Below are 23762 nucleotides of genomic sequence, written 5' to 3' on the forward strand. Positions count from 1 at the left end.
TGGCAATTGGACAATGCTTTTATCGTAATGTTTGTATAGCAAATTGACACAAATGTTTTTTTACACGTTGGGAAAAGAAACGTGTAAAAATATTGTTTCGTAAATACTACGTCGGTAGCAAACAAGCATACAGCCCACCTGATGGTAAGCAGTCTCCGTAGCCTATGAACGCCTGCTACTCCAGAGGTGTTATGTGCGCGTTGGCGACCCTAACACTCCGCACCCTAGTTGAGTTCTGGTAATCTTACTCACCTGCAGGAACAACGCGGTCTAGTACACATACTTTGCCCAAACTTCTTAATTGTAAAGATTCTCTCGTATTTTTTACCTAGCGTTGTCCGTGAGAACAGTGAGATTGCGCGACCTCGCGGCACGCAAGCAACTAACGAGCGAGCTTTTTTATCTGCATCCACTTGAAGCTTCTTGTTAGAATGAGCTTATTTATGAATTATACTTTTGCATTTGTGCACAGCCATTCCATAAAATCCTAGTTTTACATTCGCAATTATTTAGGCATATTATGCTGAAAAAATCAACACACAAGTCAAGACAGTAATATAAATAATATATTTCTGAACTAGTTATAAAATTAAATACCTAGAAAATATTTATCTTAATGACCGCAATAGATGTTACAATAAATACTTAATATATTAATTGTAGTAGGTACGCTTTTGATAAATTATCTTGCAAACAAGTTAGGCCTAACGAAATTATAATATATGAAATATGTATATCCACTTAAAGCAAGTAAACGTTTGCTGATTAAATTGCATTTAATGGACTTACTTAAGTTTTAATATGCACAGTATTGCCAATGTGAAAATTTCAGAAATAATACCCATTTACAAAAAGTATGGTTATAGAGATATGTCTCTACATTTCGCGTTTAAAAGTATAAATAAAGTAAAAGAAAGACTATCTATTAAAATAGGTTGACTGATGGATATTATAAGAATTATTAGTCTCCTGATAAGTAAAATTTTATTTTTCTGTTTATTTTATCTTTGAAATATTTTATTATGCAAAGTTTATAGTGAATAAATGTATGAACTTCTCACTTAAGCCAATATTTGTGAAATCGAACACTAACAAGTAAGTTCAATGCACGACAATTTTACAAAAAGTTTTTAAAATAAACACTAACCACTGGACATTTTTTGCGCGAACAAAAACTATTGCAAAAACTACTTGGTGCAGTTTTAAGGTCATTATCGTAACGACCGCATGTCCAAATGGCTTTCGTCTCGGCCGATTCGGATGCTAAACAGAGCGAGTGCGATGTGACTTGTCTTAAAGATATGACCGTGAAACTGATGTTATAGGCGGAAATTGAAACATGGATGACGTGAAAATTCGTGATCAAATCAGCCATAAGACAAAAAGTTGGTAGATGTAGATAATACTTAATATTTAAACTAGCTGGTTGCTATAAATATATGTATTTCAACTTCATCATTTTACTCGTAGTATGTCTTTGGATATTCAACACGTACTCACGAACATGTTGAGACGAATTCTTGATCCTTTGCCAAGCTTGAACACATCTGATCTTAATCAAAACTCAGGAATAAAGTTAACAACCTCACCTCACAGTGAATTGAATTTTAACATTTCGTGTGTGTGTACTAGTGGCACCATGAACGTCAAATTTCTTTGAAAAAATGTATATAGTATGTCGTCTATAGTGACACCCCACAATTGTCATTGCAAAATCGATGTAGGTAGTGTTAGTTAGCTTAGACTCTCTATGTCTGCGTCATCTAAAAAAGGGATAACGAACGTGGACAATAAACAGCAAAATATAATAATAGTCAAGTAAGACAAGTTGACGCCGACATCGGAATACAAACGTAGGAATGTGGCCCCACTCGGTGTGACGAAACGTAAGGCCGTTAGGCCTGCCCTGCCGTGCAGTAGAGGCGTTCAAATAATTACTATTTATTTAGATAAACATCTTATCTGCAAATTGATGAGATTATGAACATAGTAATTATTTGTGCGTTACTAATCCGTTTTGAATTGAGAAGGTTGCCCCAAAGTTTGAAGTACCTAACTATCGAATCATAAATATCTTGATAGATGCCCTTCACACTGTATAAAGAAGACATGCAACATTCACTTTGTCATATTTCAGTGTTGAGCTATTATTCGCGCAAATGGCAAGGGCAGTTATTGAGAGTATTTTTGCAATACTGTTTATGATGGACATTCAAATGTTGCGTTTGTAAGACCAACTCTTAGTTTTTTCTCGGTATTATAATAACTTGAACACTTATAATTTCACGATCTATTTATAGATTGAGGACAGATAAAAATTTAATTAGCCAGCGTATTTAATTTATATTATTAAACAAATGATGAAATATTTACCGTAGACATTATCTCAACTAAAACTGTAATTAATAAAGCGTAGGCTTGAACCATATCGAATTTGCTCCAGATTAAGTTTCCATGACATTATGAATATTTAGCAAAAGTTTGTTTAACAAATCGATACTTGTTCTCATAGTTATCTTAATTGCAATATTGCGATACGATTTGTAATTTTGATAGTGTTGGTGGGCGTCAGAGTTCAATCGATTTCATTACCTAGTCGACCACGTCTGATTCACTTTTCAATCGATACGTACCATGGTATAATAATATACTCCGCCTGGTACTCTATTCCGAGATTCGCGTATGACCTAACTGACACGGGCCTACGTCATCATGCTGTTTACAGGTTCTCAAACTTTAAAATGTGGGAGAATTTTAACCAACGGTGAAAATTATTTTAACGGCATTAATTTTAAGGGATCTATATCTGAATCCCTAAAGTCTTTTCTCCTATCTTTGCATTCCCTAATATTGTTTGTCATAATGATCAGTTGTCCTAACACTCGTATACTCTAATTTTGGTTTTCCTATTATCGAATGGCCGATTTTTTTTTGTCCTAATATGTTTTTCCCTAATGGCACTTTCCATATTGAGTATTTATCCTAATGTTATGTAGCATAATTCTTTTTTTGCCTAATTATTGTTAGGCCTAAAAATTATATATCCTAACCATCATGTTACCTAATTTTACTTAGCCTATCGTTGCTTGACCTAACACTCGTATGCCCTAATTTTGATTTCCCTATTTCGTTTCATTTTTACAATGGTCGCAGTTCTAACCTAACCTAACCCACTTTTGTGGCAGCAGTTCGTTTTTGCGAAGATCACAGTTCTAACTTAACCTAACCCACTTTTGTGGCAACAGTTCGTTTTTGCAAGGATCGCAGTTCTAATAACCTAACCCACTTTTGTGGCAGCAGTTCGTTTTTGCGAGGATCACAGTTCTAACCTAACCTAACCCACTTTTGTGGCAACAGTTCGTTTTTGCAAGGATCGCAGTTCTAACCTAACCTAACCCACTTTTGTGGCAGCAGTTCGTTTTTGCGAGGGTCACAGTTCTAACCTAACCTAACCCATTTTTGTGGCAACAGTTCGTTACCATTCATTATGGAAAGTAATTTTTATGATAATTGATCAATAGGAAAAGTAACTGTTATGACAATTGATCATTAGGGCAATAGCCATTAGGTCAAAACAGTTAGAGCATGTTATTTTATGCCAAACATTGTTAGGGATTTCGAAGAATATGGTAAAAAACATTAGGGATCTTGATAGTTATGGTACAAATGCTTAGGACAAATGAGTCTTAGGTTAACCATTACATTATGGAAAATAATCGTTATGACAATTGATCGTTAGAGCATGTGCCCATTAGGACAAACCAGTTAGGGCAAGTGACTTTAGGACAAACGTTGTTAGGAATTCAGAATGACACCCAATTTTAAGTTATTCGTGTAGAAACATAGTAAAATAAAACAAATCTAATGTATTAAATAACTTTATTTATCTATACAAGACAAACGTTTGAAAAACTAATTCACAGTTACACATTAATTACCAAGCTTACGGCGTGAAAAGTTTGGAAAACACTGCGACTGCTGACACTGAGCGAGAAGGAAATAACAATTAACACGCGTTCGACAAGGATGACGGTCAGGGCATGAAGTTATCTAGATCCGAATTGTCAAATGTGACAGAGCTATCCTGTGTTGTCAGTAGTGTAAACAGAATTACCCGAACGTCTGAAATTTCTGTCGTGAATCGGAAGATATTGCTAACGAATAATTAAAAATGACGTGTTATTGTAAAATTTAAGATAAAATACATATAAATGAAAATTATAAAATTATAAAGAAATATTTTAACTTATTAACCATAGGTATAATGTACCCATGTAACATGTTATGTTGAAATAAAGTGGCAATGTTATTGTGACGTAGGCCCGTGTCACTCTGGGAATAGAAGACCATGTTTTATTAGACCATGGATACGTACCACAGATATCATTATGGTATGCTATGAAAAAAAACAGCGCAAGTGCGAGTCGGACTCGCGTTCCAATTCCAAGGGTTCCGTAAAATACCCAATTTTTAACAATGTATTTTTATGTGGAACGTGAATGAAATGTCTTTAAAAAAACCCGTAGGGGTCTGATCAAAAACTAAGTCATTAAGTCCGACTCAGGCTTGACTGCACATTTCTAATAGGTTTTCCTGCTATCTATATAAGGTAAAGAACTATTTTGTGTATTTTGTTTCAAGTCATTTTCATAGGTTTCAGAGTGGTAAAGATTCAACGGTAACAATCTAATATAACTAATAAACATTTATTGTTTTTATTTATAAATGAGGTATACCTCATTACCTCTCGCCGCTTATAAGCCCGATCAACTACGCTAGATTTAATAATAGAATTCCAATAAAGATGTATCCACTTCGAAATGTCATGTCGGATTATTTTTAAGCTCATCGCACCAGGCTGGGCTTGACACATTTCATTTTATATATTATCGGTTTGACTTTGAAAACAGGTATCTTAAGGGCAATGATAATGGTTTCTCTCTCAGGCAGGGCAGCTATTAAAACAATGGCAGTTTTATGGTTCGTGGTTAAACAACTTCAGTTTAATTCGAATAAGTAAGGGTAATTTGGACGGAGATTGCTACATTAATTATTATTTTTAGCGAGTAGTTTAGGAAGGTTAATAAGACCTGAGAATAGAAAAATGCACCAGGTCACCTGAAACTAACATAAACTAATTTTCTTCTACACAGTGTGGTTAATCTGAAATTATAATTGGAGAAAGAATACCTAGACTGATTTATTACAAACATGAAAAAAAATAATTATGATTAGTGTAATACGTAGATACAAAATCAAGAAACACATAAGTACCTCCATACCTACTAACTCAAGACAACAAGAGGTGAAGTTTTTTAACTGTCCTAAATATACATAAAACCTGTACAAAGAAATGGAGTTAAGCAGAGCAAAATCCTGTTATAATTATAAGAGCCTAAATTAACTAAGAAACTTTTGAGGTCGGTTTTATTTGAAGAAAACAAGCCAAATCAAACACACCTACTCAGCGATAAACTATCAACAACTACCGTCCTGACTTTAAAGCTTTTTTTATATATACTTATCTCAAATAATTATACTTTTAAAGCCAGGTAAACCGGTCCCTCTATCAAATCCTGCAACACCAAAACGTCATGTGTATACTATAAATCAGGTGGACATACGCTCCTTTTTATTAGTCTGACATCGTCTAATTGAGTTGTGCGTACCTTCGTTTAATAGCGTTCAAGTTAATATATTAGACGTGAGATAAATATTTCGTAAGTCAACGGCAAGACTTCGAAGCAATAACTTAAAGGTGTCTTCGTGATGCGGTTTATAAATGAATCCAGTATTTTTGCAAACCCGTGATAGTATGGGTACCTTTACCTCAGTATCAAAATGATAATATTTACAAGTGACGTCTAGTCTTATGTTGTGAGTGCAAACATACATCTAATAACCAACATGCATGATTTTTTTGGAAGATGACAATCGAGTCTACTTCCTGAGAAATTCAAATGTTTTTATTAAACCTGCTAAGTATCTATTGTACCCCAAAAACTTCACGTCTAAATAAACATGGCACCGTGGTGTCCTATTATTTCCCCGAGCTAATTACTTACGCTGATTTTCGTTTCGCTGACATCGATTCGCAGATTCCTTCAGCAGAGGAACGTTTGGCAGAATTCATTAACGCAGAGTAGTCGTTTTTAAAAGTAGTCAGTTGGTGGAACATTGTTACGTAGATTTACTTTTATGGTATTTACGTGCACCACGAGTGAAAACGGTCAATACAAAAAGCCTGTGAAGGCACCGGCCGCACGCACGGCTACGCCAAAATGTATGACAATGTTTAAATCATGAACAGTAAGTTTTTAGGTACTTCAGCTGTAAATAAATTGGTAATTAAAATCAGTATTCAGTTCCTATGCCTAAATTTTTCTCGATAAGGAGACTAATAAAAGTGTTTGGGCAATATATTGTACATCTGCAGGCGTAGGTATTATGGATTGCTTTAAACGCGGGATAGAAAGTGACGGACACCGTTTTATCACGCTGTCACGTAGACAAGAACGACCACCTATCCGTACTGAGCTAATCTTAAGTTAAAATGAAATACTAAATGTACTTGTTTTTAAACTAAAATACCTTTACAAAAATGTTACAAAATAATTGCGGATTTCACATTATTGAACGTGTTCTCAATTAAAGTTTAAAACTTACCCAGCAGATTTTATTTCGTTGTAATCGCATGCCTTAAACTATTCATTCCCACTCCATCTGAAACAATACAATGGAAATTATAGAAATATATTAACATGAGCACAATCGTTAAAATAGTACTATTATTAATAGGTAGATTTCAACAGTTAAAAGTATTAAAAAAACTTTATTCACTTAGTCATTGAGAAATGCTTTTGCTTAAAAACCTTATAAGATCAGATCAGTTCCTGAACGAGCAAAAAGGAGTTTCATCACGGACCAGTGAGGTCAACTCCCAACATTGTCCAACCACAATAGCAATTGTGTGAAAGAACCTAACAAAACAAAACAATGGACCACACTCAGCAATTAGTAATACCAATTAAATATTTGTGTGCGATCGATAAATACATTCGTTGTTTGTTAAAAATGGCCATTCTTATTGATTCTATCACGCATGCATTATACAAACATCTAATATAAACATCCAAGTAAATAATGCCTGATATGTGAGAACACGCCAATTACCTAGGTAGTAGGTTCTCATACTCAAGCACTCAAATGTCCTGTTATCGTAGATCAATACCTAAAGGAATCTTTATTTTTTAATAAACAATTAACATTCAAGGAAGAGAAAATATTAATTTAATTTCACATCTATGTATATATTCCCGCAAGTACGAATAGATAAAACGTACACAACATTCTACTAATTGTAGGTGTAACAAGATTAGATAGAAAAAAGCAACGTCTAATCCAACCCAGATATTGTGTAAACACTAAAGATTAGTAAAGTTACACTACTCGTAAGCTTGGCTCATAACAGGACATATTGTAAGATAAATTTAAATACACTATATAGAAAATGGCACATGGAAAGCACATTGTAGAGGTAGATACCGTCCATTAGCATAATATCACAATGTAACAGAAAGGTTAACAAGCCATTTTATTATTTATGCTAGCGGAGACTCAAAATACATATGTATAAACAGAAATTGTTAGGGATATTAGTGTCTGAGTAATAAGTATCCAAACGTAATTTACAGTTTGCTCATGAAATGAAAGCCTAGATAAGAAGACGATTTATAATCGTTTGCAAAAAACGAAAGGAAACGCTGTCATTTGTACATACGAGTACATCCTTATTTACGTTTTTCTTAGCGTTTTGTTCCGTTTTCTGCAAACGATTGTCATCTTGGCTAAGCCCCCAGCTCAGAAAGCGGGAGGGTAAGCGTTATGCTCTGCACCGTGCAAATGCGCGAACATCTTCAGTAGGTACAGTAGTAGGTTATCTATAGCGACAGTTCATCTTGATCAGGCTTTCTCAAACTGCCAGTCATATAATCATGCCTGGTATTCTGACCTACAACCTGTTTAAGTTATATCCCAACTAGCAAAATCGTCGTATAAGAATTGATTTACTCAGCCTGTAATCGTATAACAGCCGAGTTACGGTTGTTGAAACACCAATATATCGTATAATAGCGGTTAACTCGACTATTTAGCAATTTTCGCTAATTAGTGCTATAATCATGTCGTATAAACGTTTATAGCACTATCTTTTAGCACTTTTATTCCACCTTTTAATAAATGCTGAGTTAGCGCTACTAAATCACTTTTATTCAGCATAATTGTTCTATTAAAATCATATAACAGCTATAGAATAGCTAATTGTCTGAATAAGGCGCTTTAATACAACTGTTACTCAATTCTCTTCTCTGTTGCTATAAAAGCTTATTAAAAGCAATCCAATAACCATTTGGCAACAATGCTGCTGTAACAGCGCGCTTATATCATAATTCGGGTAATGGGGTTCAAACCGCTGTTATAGGAGCTGAAGTGTATTTACAGGTTTTATTCAAAATGTATTCAGCTTACTTTTAAAGAGTTTTGAACTACATTAACAGCACAAGTCAGCCATGTTGTCGTTTCAATATAGTCCGGTGGCCAACTGCATGAAACCCTACCTGATAAAAAAATAGAAAAATCCTACTCTGTAGGGGTAGCTGACTTTTAGTAGCATCAAAAAAACCCCATCGTATAATAGAATTGAGGACAGCAAAACAAAAGTGGTCAGCTACATCCTGTGTTGGCAGGTTCCTGTGTCCTACCGAATTTGTGGTACAACGTGACAGCTACAATTTACCTCATCGAAAAATAGAATGAAAAAAACTGATTGTAATACCTACATTAAATTTGTTGACGTATGTCTTGGTCGGTCTCACCTTAGCCTGGCAGCTTTTGCAGTCCGTCCGCATTAAAAAAAATGTCAATGGCAGCTATCCTACCATACAAGTGACATTCTATTTTTCGATGAGGTAAATTGTAGCTCACTTGGTACCACAAATTCGGTCGGACACAGGAACCAGCCAACACAGGATGTAGCTGACCACTTTTGTTTTTTAATGAATATTTGTACCACTTTTTTGCCACTTGCGCAAAATTTGCCAAGTTAAGCTACGGCCGTCCAAGAGCAGTTGAAGCTGCTAAAAGTCAGCTACCCCTACAGAGTAGGATTTTTCTATTTTTTTATCAGGTAGGGTTTCATGCAGTCGGCCACCGGACTATAAATCCATAAACATGGCGACATCATGTGCTATAAGTGTAGCAGTAAACGCAGTTACTCGAATTATAGTCGAATTAATGAGATATAAGAGAAACTAGATCGTGTAAGCAAATTTTTACTTATTTTAATTAATATTTTTTTATTGAAATTTAAGAAAATAGACGGCCCATGAATATATATGAACCAGTGCCTTTGGTTTTATCAATAAAGTATTTTTCGCGCTAGGTTTTACTGTATTACGTGTACTTACAGACAGTAAAAACTTATGTACACAATCACGGTAAAAATAAATGTCATGGAAGACAGCAGTAAAAAAATACTTAAGTACCTTTTTGTTTTATTAGACACGTGAAGACGATTAGGCCTCAAACATAATAAAATAATTGTAATATAATCGCTTACCTGAGATCGTTTTTAGCACATATTAGTTGAATAAAAGCATTTACTGCACTCTTACACATTTAAAATGCCGAGTAAAAGCAATTCGGCTACTTTTACGAAACATTTTTGCTGAGAAAAAGCAGTGCGGCTGCTTTTATAGAACACTTTCACTGAGTAATAGTAAATTGCTAATGTTTATAGAACAAATAGTCGAATAAAAGCACTATCGTTGCTATTAAAACACTAGAAGCGCTTTTATCCACTTTTACTCAACTCTTGCAGCATCGATTTGCTTCTTATACAGCGCTTACTTGATTTTTATAACACTTTTAGTCTGTATAAGTGCGCCTTTTCGCGTTGAGTAAACGCTTACAGCACTTTTATTCGACTGTTTTTACACCTTTTATAGCACCAAAAAGCGAAAATAAAAACGTGCTCTCAACTTTTATAGCACATAGATTTGCTAGTTGGGATGTATTTTGCTTGCTTTTATTCCCAATGCTACAAAAACCTGCAGTGGAACGACGATAGCGCAGCTCATATACATAATCTTCGACTTTTTAGGGTTACTCATACGACACTAAACTCCCAATTATGGAACAAATCTGATTGCAGACCTAATTAATAAAGTGAAAATTGGCACCCTTTACAGATACAAGTACAATATACAGTGACCAGAGCGATCTGAAAGCGCGTGGGAGCAAGTAGGTGTGGGAACCGGTCGCTTACGTGACTCACTTTATTGGTAGTATAATTTTGGTAGTCCAGCCGTCGCTTTTATATGTATATAAGAATCAGTTCAGTATACATATGTTTGTACTAAAGAAAAAACTGCAAAAAAATGGCGAGTCTCGTGGAAAACTTGTTGGAACACCTTTTGGAACGAAGTTAAGAAAGGCTGGTGACGTGTTCATGCGCATGCTTATGTTATGTTATGTTGTTCTTTGTGTCCGTGTCAATGTCCGTGTCCGTTATCCTTATCCTCATTTTCATTGTCAATACTGTCACATATTTCGCAATAGTATGTATCTGCAGTATTTGACATTTATATAGCGCAATAGTATGGCTTGTGACGGCAAAATCTTACACTTTTTTTCGCCTAACCCCCATAACTTCGTATTCTTCGTGTCCGTGTCCGTCATCCTCATCCTTATTTTCATTCTCATTAGTCTCATTACATATTTCGCAATAGTATGTGTCTGCAAAATTTGACACTGACAAAAGTGTTTCATTTTTTCTCTCATTTCAATTCAACTTGTTAATATTTTTAATGTATTATTTTAATTTTTTGTATACTATCTGCTAAAATCATTGATGTTAAATACATTCGAAATGTTAGTAGTAAAATTCTAAACGAGCACAAAAGTACTGAAATTTGTCATAAATAATGTAACATTCTCCGACCGTCCTTAGCCTGGGACCGGTCTGAAAACCAGCGCCGGGCATCTAGGCCTGGCACACGCTGAGACTGGAATCCTTTGCCTAATACAAAAATCTTCTCACCTTTGCTCTGTATAAATTAATAATTAAAAATAATAATAATAATAAGGTGGACTCAGACCGAGCTGGACGCCCTGGATCGGAGGGTCCGATCACTGCTCACCGCACATCGCATGCTACACCCACGCTCGTCAGTTATGAGATTGTACATCCCACGGAAGTGTGGAGGCCGAGGCTTCCTAAACGCCAAGGATCTCCACAACCACGAGGTGTACAATCTCAGGAACTATTTCCTTAACAACGAGTGTGGGATGCATCGTGATAGGAACGAGTAGATAGGAACCTCACGCCGCTTTCCTTGGCAAACGAGAACTGGCGCAAACCTGTGGTACTAAGTACTGCGGATCGCAAGGCGGCATGGGAGAGTAAGGTGCTACACGGGCGGTTCTACAAGGCCCTCACGGGACCCGATGTGGACCTGCTCGCGTCGGTGAACTGGTTACGATTCGGGGACCTCTTCGGAGAAACCGAGGGTTTTGCCTGTGCAATTGCGGACGAAGTGATGATGACGAACAACTATCGGAAATATATCCTGAAGGACGGTACGGTCGACATCTGTCGGGCATGCCGCCGTCCCGGAGAGTCACTCAGGCATATCATTTCCGGTTGCTCTCATCTTGCTAACGGCGAGTACTTGCACAGACATAATCTCGTAGCCAGGATTATTCACCAGCAACTTGCTCTTCTATATGACCTTGTGGACCGCGAAGTACCGTACTACAAGTACTTATGTACCTGCGCCTGTTCTCGAGAATGGTCGTGCCACGCTCTATTGGGATCGATCTATCATCACTGACAGGACTATTGTAGCCAATAAGCCTGATATTGTGATAATAGATCGATCGCAACGTCGGGCCGTGCTCGTTGACATCACCATCCCCCATGATGAGAATCTCGTGAAGGCCGAGAAGGACAAGTCCAGTAAGTACCTAGACTTACCGCCATGTGGGATGTTGACTCGACGATCATTGTCCCGATAGTCGTTTCAGTGAACGGTCTAATAGCGAAGAGTCTCGACCAACATCTTGAGAGACTCTCGCTAGGTGGTTGGATCAAGGGTCAGATGCAGAAGGCGGTGATCTTGGACACGGCGCGGATAGTTCGCCGGTTCCTCTCTCTGCGGCCCTGACCACCGGTAGCTTGGGCCTTGCCCCGCTGCTGGCGGCACCCTAGGTTAGGTTTTTTTATAATGTGTTTATATGTATGTTTTATTGTTTTGTAAGTGTTTTTATATTTTACTTTTATATTCATATTATAAATAACCTAACTTGAGATGAAAAATAAATAAAGAGATAATAATAATTTAATTTATATATCGCAATAGTATGGCTAGTGACGACAAACTCTTACACTTTTTTTCGCCTATTTTGACAGAATGGTAACTACGAAACCCTACACTGAGCATGGCCCGACATGCTCTTGGCCGATTATTTAATAAGTAAGAAGACAATAAAATTAACGATGATTTCGAAATCGAAATATGTAGGTAAACCAGTTTGCTCGTGTCTTGTTACGTATCGAGTGAGGTATTGTAGCAGTGAACAAATTTATACATTGAACAAAATAAACATAAAAATCTACTTCGTAATCGGTTCGTACTTTCGCCGTCGACACGTGGGCAGATGGGAGTAACCCGGGCCAAATCAGACATACAAACACAGAACAGGTTGATATGAATGAGTAATCGCCCTGGATAGCCTGACTGACATTATTCATACAATTCGATTGTTTGATTTCGGTTTGTATGTACAACGTGTGTGACAACCTAATCGTATTTTTTTTATAACTGTAGCCTGAAGATATAACAAGCCAAGCCATATTTTCTTGCAAAATTGACCAAAATATTGGCTAAAGCGTTTTAAGTTTCGCAATATACGTAAAACAAAAAGATAAGACTGATATGCCAGTACAACGAGGAGCAGGCCGTAGTGAGACATGAATCTAGTTATCGGTGGTATTTTGTGTGAAATTGCTGTCGCGTCGTTGCTAAATGGCCTACTTAGCGCGTGAAACAACAAACCTAGGTAATACTGAACTGAACACATTCTTGCATACGTATGGATTTGTGAAAGGTAGGAAGCAAAGTGAAGAAGCAATATCAAAAGTAGGTTATAATATAATGTTATTGTATCATCTAGATAAAGGTGCCATTTATTACAATTATACACGTTGAATACAATCTGTAATCCAATCGTAGAATGTTAAGAAGCAAGTAACTAAGTTGCCATACATAATCATATGTACTTTATTGTATGTAGCTATAATCAATGGCCTGGACATGGTTGGCATTAAAGCAAGACTTATGGTCACCTTACACGCAACTTGTCATTTAATATCTTAATGTAAGTAATTAGCAGCTAAGTTCATGTAGGTAGTAGAACTCAATGAACATGAAAGCCAGTTGGGGAACAATGTTAGCAGTCATGATTCTTCGTGGCATTTCATATTACTTGGGCATTTATTTATACGAAGAACAAATTATTTGTTCCTGAATCATGGAAAAAATACCTGTATTGACTTTTAATAAAATCCAATTCAGAAAGTCTTGGAACGATTTATTTAAACTTTTCCATTTCATGACACTTATCAAGTCGAAAAATGAAAGTTATCAACAGGTAACTCTTTACCGGACCAGTGGCAGTTCGTTTATGAAGGTAGTTCACCAAGCATCGCGTGTCGAGCTACAAAGTGATTTTATTATCAAAGCTGTGCCCGAGTACTTTAAGTGTAAATAGCGCCAGGTGAAATCGTATATTTTAATACAAGACGCGATCATTGCTGCCTCTTAGAAATTTACTAGTTTTAAGACAGGTACTGATTTACATCTCGACCACAGCACTGTAAATTTTGTGACACGCAAGATGGTGAAGAAATTCATGGCAACTTGAATACATCTTCTGTCTATCCTAGTATGCCTATTTTGAAAAAACCGGACAAGTGCGAGTCGGACTCGCCCACCGAGGGTAGGTACCGTATTTTTTTGTATTTGTTGTTATAGCGGCAACAGAAATACATCGTCTGTGAAAATTTCAACTGTCTAGCTATCACGGTTCATGAGATACAGCCTGGTGACAGACAGACAGACGGACAGTGAAGTCTTAGTAATAGGGTCCCGTTTATACCCTTTGGGTACGGAACCCTAAAAAATGCGTCTTTAGTCGTGAACAGAAATAGCAGCATCACATAGCACGAGTTCTATGGACCGGGCAACAGCACATTGGTTTTTGTTTATACAGTTTCGTTTAATGTCAAAGTACGTAGATATAAAAACACTGTGTTGCCATTTTCAATGCAGTAGATAGGTAGGTAGCAGCGCGGCAGCTGGTCATTGCGTAAAGTTAAACGGCAACGCCAAGAATGACAAAAAATGTGTACGAATAATAGTTAGGTACCAGGAAGAAATCTTACCAACCTAATACGGACCCACTTATTGGTCTTATTGAGAGGTGTGTATCGAGGCAAAATCTATATATTCATGATTTAATTATTCGTCAAAAAAAATTCACAGATTTCGTGCCTCACACGACTATCGAGCACATTGGAAATGAATCTACGGAATTCGAAAAAATATTGTCGCTGAGCGACGAGAAAGTCTGGATATGGAAAAAGTTACAAAATAAAACTACAACGTCGAATGATAATTATTTTATTCTTAGACTAACACAAGTATCCTGGACATAACGCATGTGAACAAACAAATTGCAAAATTTCCACACGCGTATCCAAGTTTGAATAATTGTCGCCGTGGCGCATAAGTATAGGTACATATTTCATTTTTCGATTAATAAGCAGGATATATTAATGTTCAAAGTACAAGAAAATTATTACACGGCAAATCCGTAGTCAACCCGAGAAGTGGTGATCGGCAGCGGCCCATTTGCTGCAAGATATGAAATTTTCTTGACAGCAGTTTGACGCGACGAGAGATGACCATAACAGCGTTTGTCTATGTTGCACCAAACCTGAGTTCCAATAGGTACTACCAGGGTTCAGCATCAGCTATCTTGGGTAATGCTCATCATGACGAATCGGGTGTCCAAAACAGCGTGTGCCTATGTTGCACCAAACCTGAGTTCCGCTAGGTACAACCAGGGTTCAGCATCAGCTCTATCTTGGGTACTACTCTCCTAAGTGCTCATCAAGACGAGTCGGATGACCAAAACAGCGTGTGCCTATGTTGCAACAAACCTGAGTTCCTTTAGGTACAGCCAGGGTTCAGCATCAGCTCTATCTTGGGTACTACTCTCCTAAGTGCTCATCGAGACGAGTCCGATGACCAAAACAGCGTGTGTTTATGTTGTATTAAACCCGAGCTCCACTAGGTACTGCCAGGGTTCAGCATCAGCTATCTGCTAGCAGCCGCCAGCAACATGCTGACCATTTCGTGGCACTTTTTCTTTTTTATGTTTCTCTGTATAAGTTTTTATTTTCCTCTCTCCCTCTCCCTCTCCCTCTCCCTCTCCCTCTCCCTCTCCCTCTCCCTCTCCCTCTCCCTCTCCCTCTGCCTCTGCCTCTGCCTCTGCCTCTGCCTCTGCCTCTGCCTCTGCCTCTCCCTCTGCCTCTGCCTCTGCCTCTGCCTCTGCCTCTGCCTCTCCCTCTCCCTCTGCCTCTGCCTCTATTTCTATTTCCACCACCACAAGAATGCATAGATTGTCGAATAGTGCGTTATCTACGCCCGTCTCAAACAGGATAGATAGAGTTAGACCAAGAAAAATCTGCAGCGATTTTGAAAGCCCACGCAGTGCAAGTGTTATTCTGCCGTCATAATCCCGATAATTCACAACAAACACCGATAACGAACTCTGCGAAACATGAAGTCATAAATGTCCTGTGAAAAATGTCGTTCTGACTTTTTGACTATTTTAAGGTTAGGCTACAGGGCAACCCCTTAACCCGATCGTCTTTGTTTTAGGCTCAAATTGTAGCTGACTAAATTATCCAGAGCCGTTTTTCTCAAATTTTTGATATCATTCTTCGTTTCCAAATTATCGAGCACCAAAATCAAAAATTCGGAAAAAATTGAATTTTATTTTCACTATTTCGACCATAACTTTTTTTGTTTTTGACTTTCTCGAATAATTATTTTTGCACCTTACAGCTCTCGTGATTATGCGTCTTTTAAGCCTATTTTTAATATCATATCTTCACAACTTTCCGAGATATAAGGGGATCGCACTTTTTCGTGAAATCGGACCGTATACTGGAGCGAACGAAAAGACATTTCCAATGTCAATATTTGTTTCTTCCTCGTTTTTACAATCATAACAACAACCCTTTGTTTTTGAAAGCCTTAATTTTGATTATGTCCTCAACTTATCGGTTTAAAAAAAAACATATCCTTACTGGATTCATACAAACAGAACGTATGAGATTTTATTTCATAGATATATTTATTTTATATATTTATTAATTTATTTAGTTTCACCGAGGCATTAACTTTGGAATAAACGTGATTGGAGGTAAAATGTGAATCTCCCACGTCGCCTCGACCTGCCGGTGTGACATTTGAAAGCCCAAGACAATTGTCTTGGCATTCGCGCCATTTCGCGCACACCGCAGTAGAGACGCCATAATGAATGGGAGCGACGTGCTCCTGCAGACGTATCTATGGGAAAAAATATTATACTCTTATAGACTTATACAATACTTGTTACATATTCGATGCGTTTGCGTAAACAGGATGAGGAAAATAATTTCGAAGTTTTGGCCTTGGGTACCGAGGATTCCGTGCCATCACTTTTTTTTTTGGTTCCAGACCTACGCCGCCAATTTTCTTGCTTGTAAGTAACTTGCTTCAAGTTCAAGACTTGTTTATATATTCTAGGATCTAGGAGGCGTCTCTGCAAGAAAATAATTTACCATATTTGGTGTTCCAATATGCTAATTTAAACTGTCCGTGGCTGCAATAGATAAAATCTCTAAATGTATTATTAATCATATTAAATACATATATAAGGTACTACATACTTAGTACATACTTACTAATCTTTGCAGGGTTTCTCGCAACGCTCATGATTCACCCACCGAAAGTTCAAACCACTAGTCAAGGTCTCGATGATTCCGTTATCGGAGCAGCAACGTCACGAGACGGGCATTCTGTCTGCAGTTGCCTTTTAAAGCACGGTCCGGCGGGTTTCCATTGTAACGTCAACTTGTTCATATAAGTTAAGTTCGATTGAAGCTCCACTGTGTCGCTTGAATAACCTCGTCTATTAAATGTTGTGCATTTAAATTAACCGCCGTTTGATTTTATGGCCCGTGTCTAACATTTCTTCGGCGTATCAGCTTGTTCGAATTTATCTGACAAATGAATTCACCAACTTTGTAATTTTCACTATTGAAATCGGAAGAGTGTTGTTAGATATAAATATGTTATGTTTTTTTATTATTATAACAATTAATTATGTCTACGATCTACTGCGGAATGGAGTACACCTTGCCGGTTTAATGCATGATACTTTTGTAGTTTAGTTTAGATATTGTTGTTGTAATTAACTGAATAAATAAATAAATTTATTAATTAATAAAAGGTACTTAGATCACTTAGATGAGAGAATAGTTCGGTTGGAATTGACGTGTTCAAATATGACTTTTGGATGGAAACTGCAGCTGCATAACTGACGCAACATTTTTGCGGCGGCGTTTAGCCCGTCGCCGTATACGTCGATTTCATTGATAAAATGAGTGAAGGATTAAACGTCAACGTCGTAGTCGCGGCAGCGGTGGCGAACGTCACTCATTTTATCAAGAAAGTGACGGAAACAGCGGCAACATCAACACCACCGCAGTAATATCGCAACAGTGCTGCAGTTGACATTCGAATGAACTTTGCTCATTGCAGTTACTCCAAACGGGAAGGAGTACACTGTTGAATTTCAACCGATTAAATAATTGTAAGCCATTTGAAGATGATATTATAATGGCTCATTAGGCAGTAAGTATTTATGACTAGCATTTAATTACGCAACACAAAGCTGTTATTCATACCGTGTTAACGGTTTTCTTCTTACGACTACATCTACGTTCCAATATACAACCCAGTGAACATACACGATAACATAACAGATTTCAAAACATCGTGGTTATTAACTATCTAAAGATATTGTAGGTAGGTAGGTATATTATTCACCAAATAGCAAGCATATCTTTACATGCACGATCTGTTTCATTTAATAAGATGAGTGATGCAATTAAACGCAGATGAAGGAAAGCCACGAGGCTGGCTGTTCTCGCAATAAAGTTTTCATAGTCTGGCAATTGCGTTATCTGGGCTGTCAAGGGTACAATGGCTCGTGCACAAATGGAAATGAACGCCAGCGACTCACGAACCGCACTTTACTTATTATCCCGAAGCGAGGCAAAGAGTCCGTAACTGTCTCATGATTCTCGTGACTAGGGTAGCTAGACAGGCTAATGAATTGGGACAACGTTTCGAAGTGAATTGGCTTTAATTTGATAAGGTCAAGCATAATGACGCGAAACAGCTCAGATGGCAGTAGCTTTCGTAAAAACTAGTGCTTACGCCAATTCTCGGAATTAGTTACCAAGCGGACCCCAGGCTCTTATGAGCCATATATGGCAAAAAAAAAACCGAGATAAAGCGAGGAAGATGATGAATGACTTAAAAATGTGTTAAGTTCTTACCTTTTATTGATTAAGTAAATGAATAATTGAATTAACATTAAGGTATATGGATGGCGTATGGTTATGCGAGTAAACAGAAGCAAAAAACTTGTAATGTCCTGAAATTAATATGTACTTTCGAAGTTTACAACGCATGGAAGCCCTAGCGCTGCGTCAGTTTCGATTTTACTAACCATATAAAGACTGTTTAGATTCGATAGCCTTCTGTGAACGAATACAGACGATAATGGCTTAAGATTAAAATCATTTCCAAATGAAATCAAAGTACTTGTGAGATTGCTTGTAACCATTCCGGGCTCTGACGATTAGACTGTTGTCAGCTGTCCTGCAACAGATTTTATTGAGGAGCCTAAATCGTTTTAAAGGTACACTCTATATCTACCGGCAAACTACGTGTACATGCTTAATAATAACATTTCCTTATGATTATAATTACATAATGCTGCAATGTGACAAATAAGACATAACAGTAAATAGGCATAAAGATACAAATAGCACGCTTGATTTTCATTTCATTCAACAGTAAAACCACCTCCAAAGTCAGGTCAAACAGTTTTCGTTTCGGCCAGACACGAAACGATAATGTCACAGATTGCGAAAGTCACGCGCCTTGTTCTAAATCACATTTGAGTGCAAAAACGTCGAAAATTTGCCGGATAATTGGGGCGGCCACAATTCACTAGGTGACGAAACGGCGGAGAGAATCAAGGAGTTTTTACTTTTGTTTTTTGTTACAATTTCGCTATCGTGTTCGTGTTGTCAGCCTGAGGTCGGAGTGCGTACAAATAAACGCTTTGGTAATACCGATTATTGAAAAAGTGAAAGGTTAGACGGCCTTGATCCTTCGTGTCAGAGGGCAAATTAGAATAGGTAAGCGATAATAATACTTGCAAAGGCTTTAACACGTTAAAATCCTATTTTGCATCGAGCATTCCGCTTTTGTTTCTTTCAATAATAACTAATAATAACGAAGAAAAAAAAAAAAGATATCTTCAGTATTTTATTTAGCAGTTTATATTATCTGTTATGGGGCCCACTGATCACCAGTTCGGCGGACGATATCAGCCTGTCAGTTAAACGCAAAACTTGACAGCTCTGAACAACTGACAGGCTGATATCGTCCGGCGAACTGGTAATCTGTGGGCCCCTTTAGAAAATAGATAGGTAACGTGTGCGGGACTCTTCATTTAGAAAGCCTCACACGAATCATTACGAGTAGTAATTGGATGTCACTAAGTAATCACTCGATTGATGACAACGTCATCGTCAGTTTCGAGTTCACGCTTTCATGGTCATTTCAATATCGACATGACATGACATACAACTTTTCCTTTTAGTTAATTCAATATATATATATGTCGCAGACCGTCTATTATGAAGTATGACGGCTGCGTTTGATGGAATGTCAAGTATTGAAATAGTCTATGCTTGAGTGTGTTTGACTGCGATACAGTGACTTTTATTTGAATGACCCGAACAGCTTCTTTAATGGATTGGTTCCTGGCTGATTCTGAGGACAGCCCGAAATGAGATGACATCCTGAGTGGAACTGTCAGTCAGATTTGAATTGGAAAAGTGTCGCAGTCAACCTCGCTGCATTCCTATAATTAATATTTTATGAATTCTATCGTTTTAGCTGTGCCGTTCATGGAGTATCTTCAATTTATATACTCCCCGTCATATATATATTATTATTCGTATATTTTACAATATGTAATAATGTAAAGCAATATGTAGCGCGTATAAGAGATATTTTATTTTATCCTTTTTGAGGGTCGCCTTTGCCCTTCCTTTTTATCAATCGGTTTTATTTTTCCATTTTAAACGAGTAGCAAAACGAGTGACGCAGTATTCTGCAGGACTCGTTGCTGCCTAGCCAAAGAGTCATATTACCAAACAGTTTCGCGCTTCGGGTACGCACATACGTTGATTTGCCCGATTTAGGCGGCCAAAAGTCGATTTTCCAAAAATCAACATAGAAAGAAATAATTGACACGTGGGGGTAGCCCATTAACCCAGGGTCATTATGCTACCCCTCCTACTCCTTATCGGTAAGTATAAATAGCTCAGGATGAGGTCAAAGTTTGACTACCGCTCATCGCGTACGTTTCAGTTCTCGGCGCTCCTAAAAGTACCAAGTTTTATAAAGTGAATATTTTTTTTTCTATAGTTCTTCATAAAGTGATTTCAATGGATTCTAGTAATTCAGGTAAGAATCAATGTAAGAGTATAATTTTGTACTATACTTTCATTATTTATTGTAGTTTTCAACCGTGTTAAACATGACCTGGCACAAATGTAAATTTTTTCATCAATTTTGATTTTTAATCGTCATTTCACAAAGGTTCCCAGGTCGTCCCAGGTCTAATTTTTTCAACATTGGTTACTCCATATACTTAAGTTTGTTATTTGAAAAAAATTAGCTGCGATTAGGTGCGCCTTTTTAATTTAGGTGCTTTTAAAGTTAGTCAGTCAAAATTCGTGTTTTTTTACTTTTTTTTTAAAGTTGATTTAGCATTGTTTTTCTATTTGCAGATCTTCCTACTGCCATGTCATTGTGTCATTGTTCATGCTGCGCAATCGGTTCTCCAAGCAAGTGGGAAAAGGGATGCCTCAAAGGTTCTCAAGGATATTACCAATTCCCCAACATGCGCTACTATACTGGGTCAAGCAGATCTTGTCAGTAGAAAAAGGCGGCAAATTTGAAAAATGTAGGCGCGAAACGATATCGTCCCATAGAAAATTTGAATTTCGCGCCTTTTTCTACTGACAAGATCTGCTTGACCCAGTATAGATACAGAAGAGCTGCCTCGAAGTGAATGAAACAACCGATCCACTGACACCTCGACAAGCGCTTCAGATGTTTGTAGAAGCCGATCTACAAACACTAAACGTCAATATGAGATAATAAGGTCAACAAACAAAAAACACTTTCCTTGTTTTAATCTCTTGCTGAAAGCAAAACAAGAATGCTATACGCCAAAAGAATCCTTACGGGTAACGGCTACCTGCGCAGAGACAAGTGCAATCCCTGATGGACTTAACTGTGACGCGCTTATCAATGTTTTTGGAAGAAGTGCTGATAACACTTAATGAGGTTGAGAGAAAGTCGTTAAAGTTAATTAGTAAATGGGGTTGTGATGGCTCTCAGCAGTCGAAGTTAATGCATGGAGGACGAATCATTGAAAATGCTCTTTTACCCATTGGACAGTTGTCTGAAGAAGCAGCAGAAGCCCGCAATAAACATTTCAGGGCGTACCGGCTAAACTTTGCGAGGAAATTTTCGAGGGAGCAGTGTAATTTAGATGTATATAATAGGCTTTTACTGACATCAGATCCATTCATTAGTTGTACGAGACCAATGCAACATACTTCATCCTCACGCAAAGCATTTCTGCCGGAGACAATCGAACTTTTGATGTCTGCCGAACCATATATGCCGAATCAGGAATGTTTTGAAAGTGAAGAAAATGAATATGTTTAATTATCTTTAGTTGTATTGTTTTGTTGTCCCTCTATTATGCTGATACTTAACGCATTTTGTTTATTTTTATGTAGGTATGTAGATAAAAGTAATTTGTTGTTTTGTTCTTGTTGTTTTGTAGCATATTTTAAGAAAATATAAACTATTTTTTGATTTTTGTTTATTATAAGTAATTTAAATGCATGTCAGATTTAATGTACATTTTTAATATAATTTTATATTTTTTTAAATTTATTTTTTTATTTTTTGTACATTTTTTTTATTTAATTAAGATAATATAAAGTCCTTTTAAGAAAAAAAAACATTTTTCCGTATTTTATATCCTATTTAGACATGATTTCGACCATAAAATAATTTTGGCCGCCTAAATCGGGCAAATCAACCTATGTGGTACGTTTCAAACTTCAAGGTCTGGATCTGAATCCATCAAAATTTTAGAAATTCCCGCAATTTCTCATGGTACCCATTATCAAAACTGGACCTTGACAAAAATGTTCCTTAAAAACTTACTTGCCCAACTTAATGAAGAAGACAAATCGCCAAACACGAAATACGCGTCGTTCACGAGCTCCGTTCTGGTCTTCATCAGCAATTCCACTTCATCAAATTTTGAATGCAAATACTATTTATGTAGCGAAACGCGGGTATGAACAGAGAACCCGCCTTGCGGTCGGTTAGGTACTCGCACTTTTATGAAATTAAGTGAGATGTAAACCCTGAAGCTTCTAGTGGTCATTCCCTTTCGCTGCCCGCTGTGTTACTCGCGACTTCGCTCCATTACCCACCAACGCCTGCTTCCTACTACTTATCAAAATGTAGAACACAGTTAAATGGATACTTTACGGTTTTGATAGCGATCTCGAAGGGAAGCAGTGGAATTCATATTATTTTGATTAATATTGGTAATTTTATATCGGTCTGTGATTGTGTAAGGGATTAAGTTAGTATTAGAAAGAGCTGAGTGATAGTGGTAATGGTAACTACCGTGCCAACTTTATTTATTTGCCTACAGTGGTGTCAAGAAATTACTACCTATCTGCAGTTACGCGACAAATAGAAATAATTCGTTCCGAAGTGAAGTGATGCAGTCAGTGCAAAATCATTTCACTATAATGTGATCTATTAAGGACATTTGAAATTCCAGTTTGTAGCTTACCTGATTTTATATTTCCCTATTGCTTTTCGGCGAAGGAAAGGAAACCATAATTATTATCATGATGACTAATGTTAATAAGATAGGTATGAGTAAAATAGTTATCCTCCATGTTGGTAGGTCGAAAGTGGTTTAGTCGCTTTCGTTTTAGAACCTACAGACACAGACAGGGGTTTGTTTGAACCCCGGGTTACTTTAGGCAGCAAGTATTAAATCGTAAGAGAAGGATTGCAAAAAATTACTTCAATCGAAAGTCATGTTTAGAACCTTACCTACTAGCAGCGGACCCGGCGATTAAGAATTAAAGTATTACTTTAACCAATATATATTCTGTATCTCTAGGTAGGTATTTAAATAAAAGTAAATAAAATCTACCCTCAAATGGC

General features: G+C 37.1%; 1 protein-coding gene and 1 long non-coding RNA gene across 2 annotated transcripts in view; both read right to left on the bottom strand.

Moving 5' to 3' along the window:
* Positions 1 to 23762, bottom strand: part of LOC134805539 (uncharacterized) — a 624519-nt gene that overhangs the window by 550428 nt on the left and 50329 nt on the right. The window lies entirely within an intron of this gene.
* LOC134805461 (cadherin-99C) overlaps positions 1 to 23762 on the bottom strand; it is a 146945-nt gene that overhangs the window by 53770 nt on the left and 69413 nt on the right. The window contains exon 3 of the mRNA XM_063778765.1: positions 6667 to 6723. The gene's annotated coding sequence lies outside the window, so the exon portion shown is untranslated. The remainder of the gene's footprint in view (positions 1 to 6666; positions 6724 to 23762) is intronic.

This window comes from Cydia splendana, chromosome 2, assembly GCF_910591565.1.
Source record: "Cydia splendana chromosome 2, ilCydSple1.2, whole genome shotgun sequence".
Lineage (NCBI taxonomy): Eukaryota > Metazoa > Arthropoda > Insecta > Lepidoptera > Tortricidae > Cydia > Cydia splendana.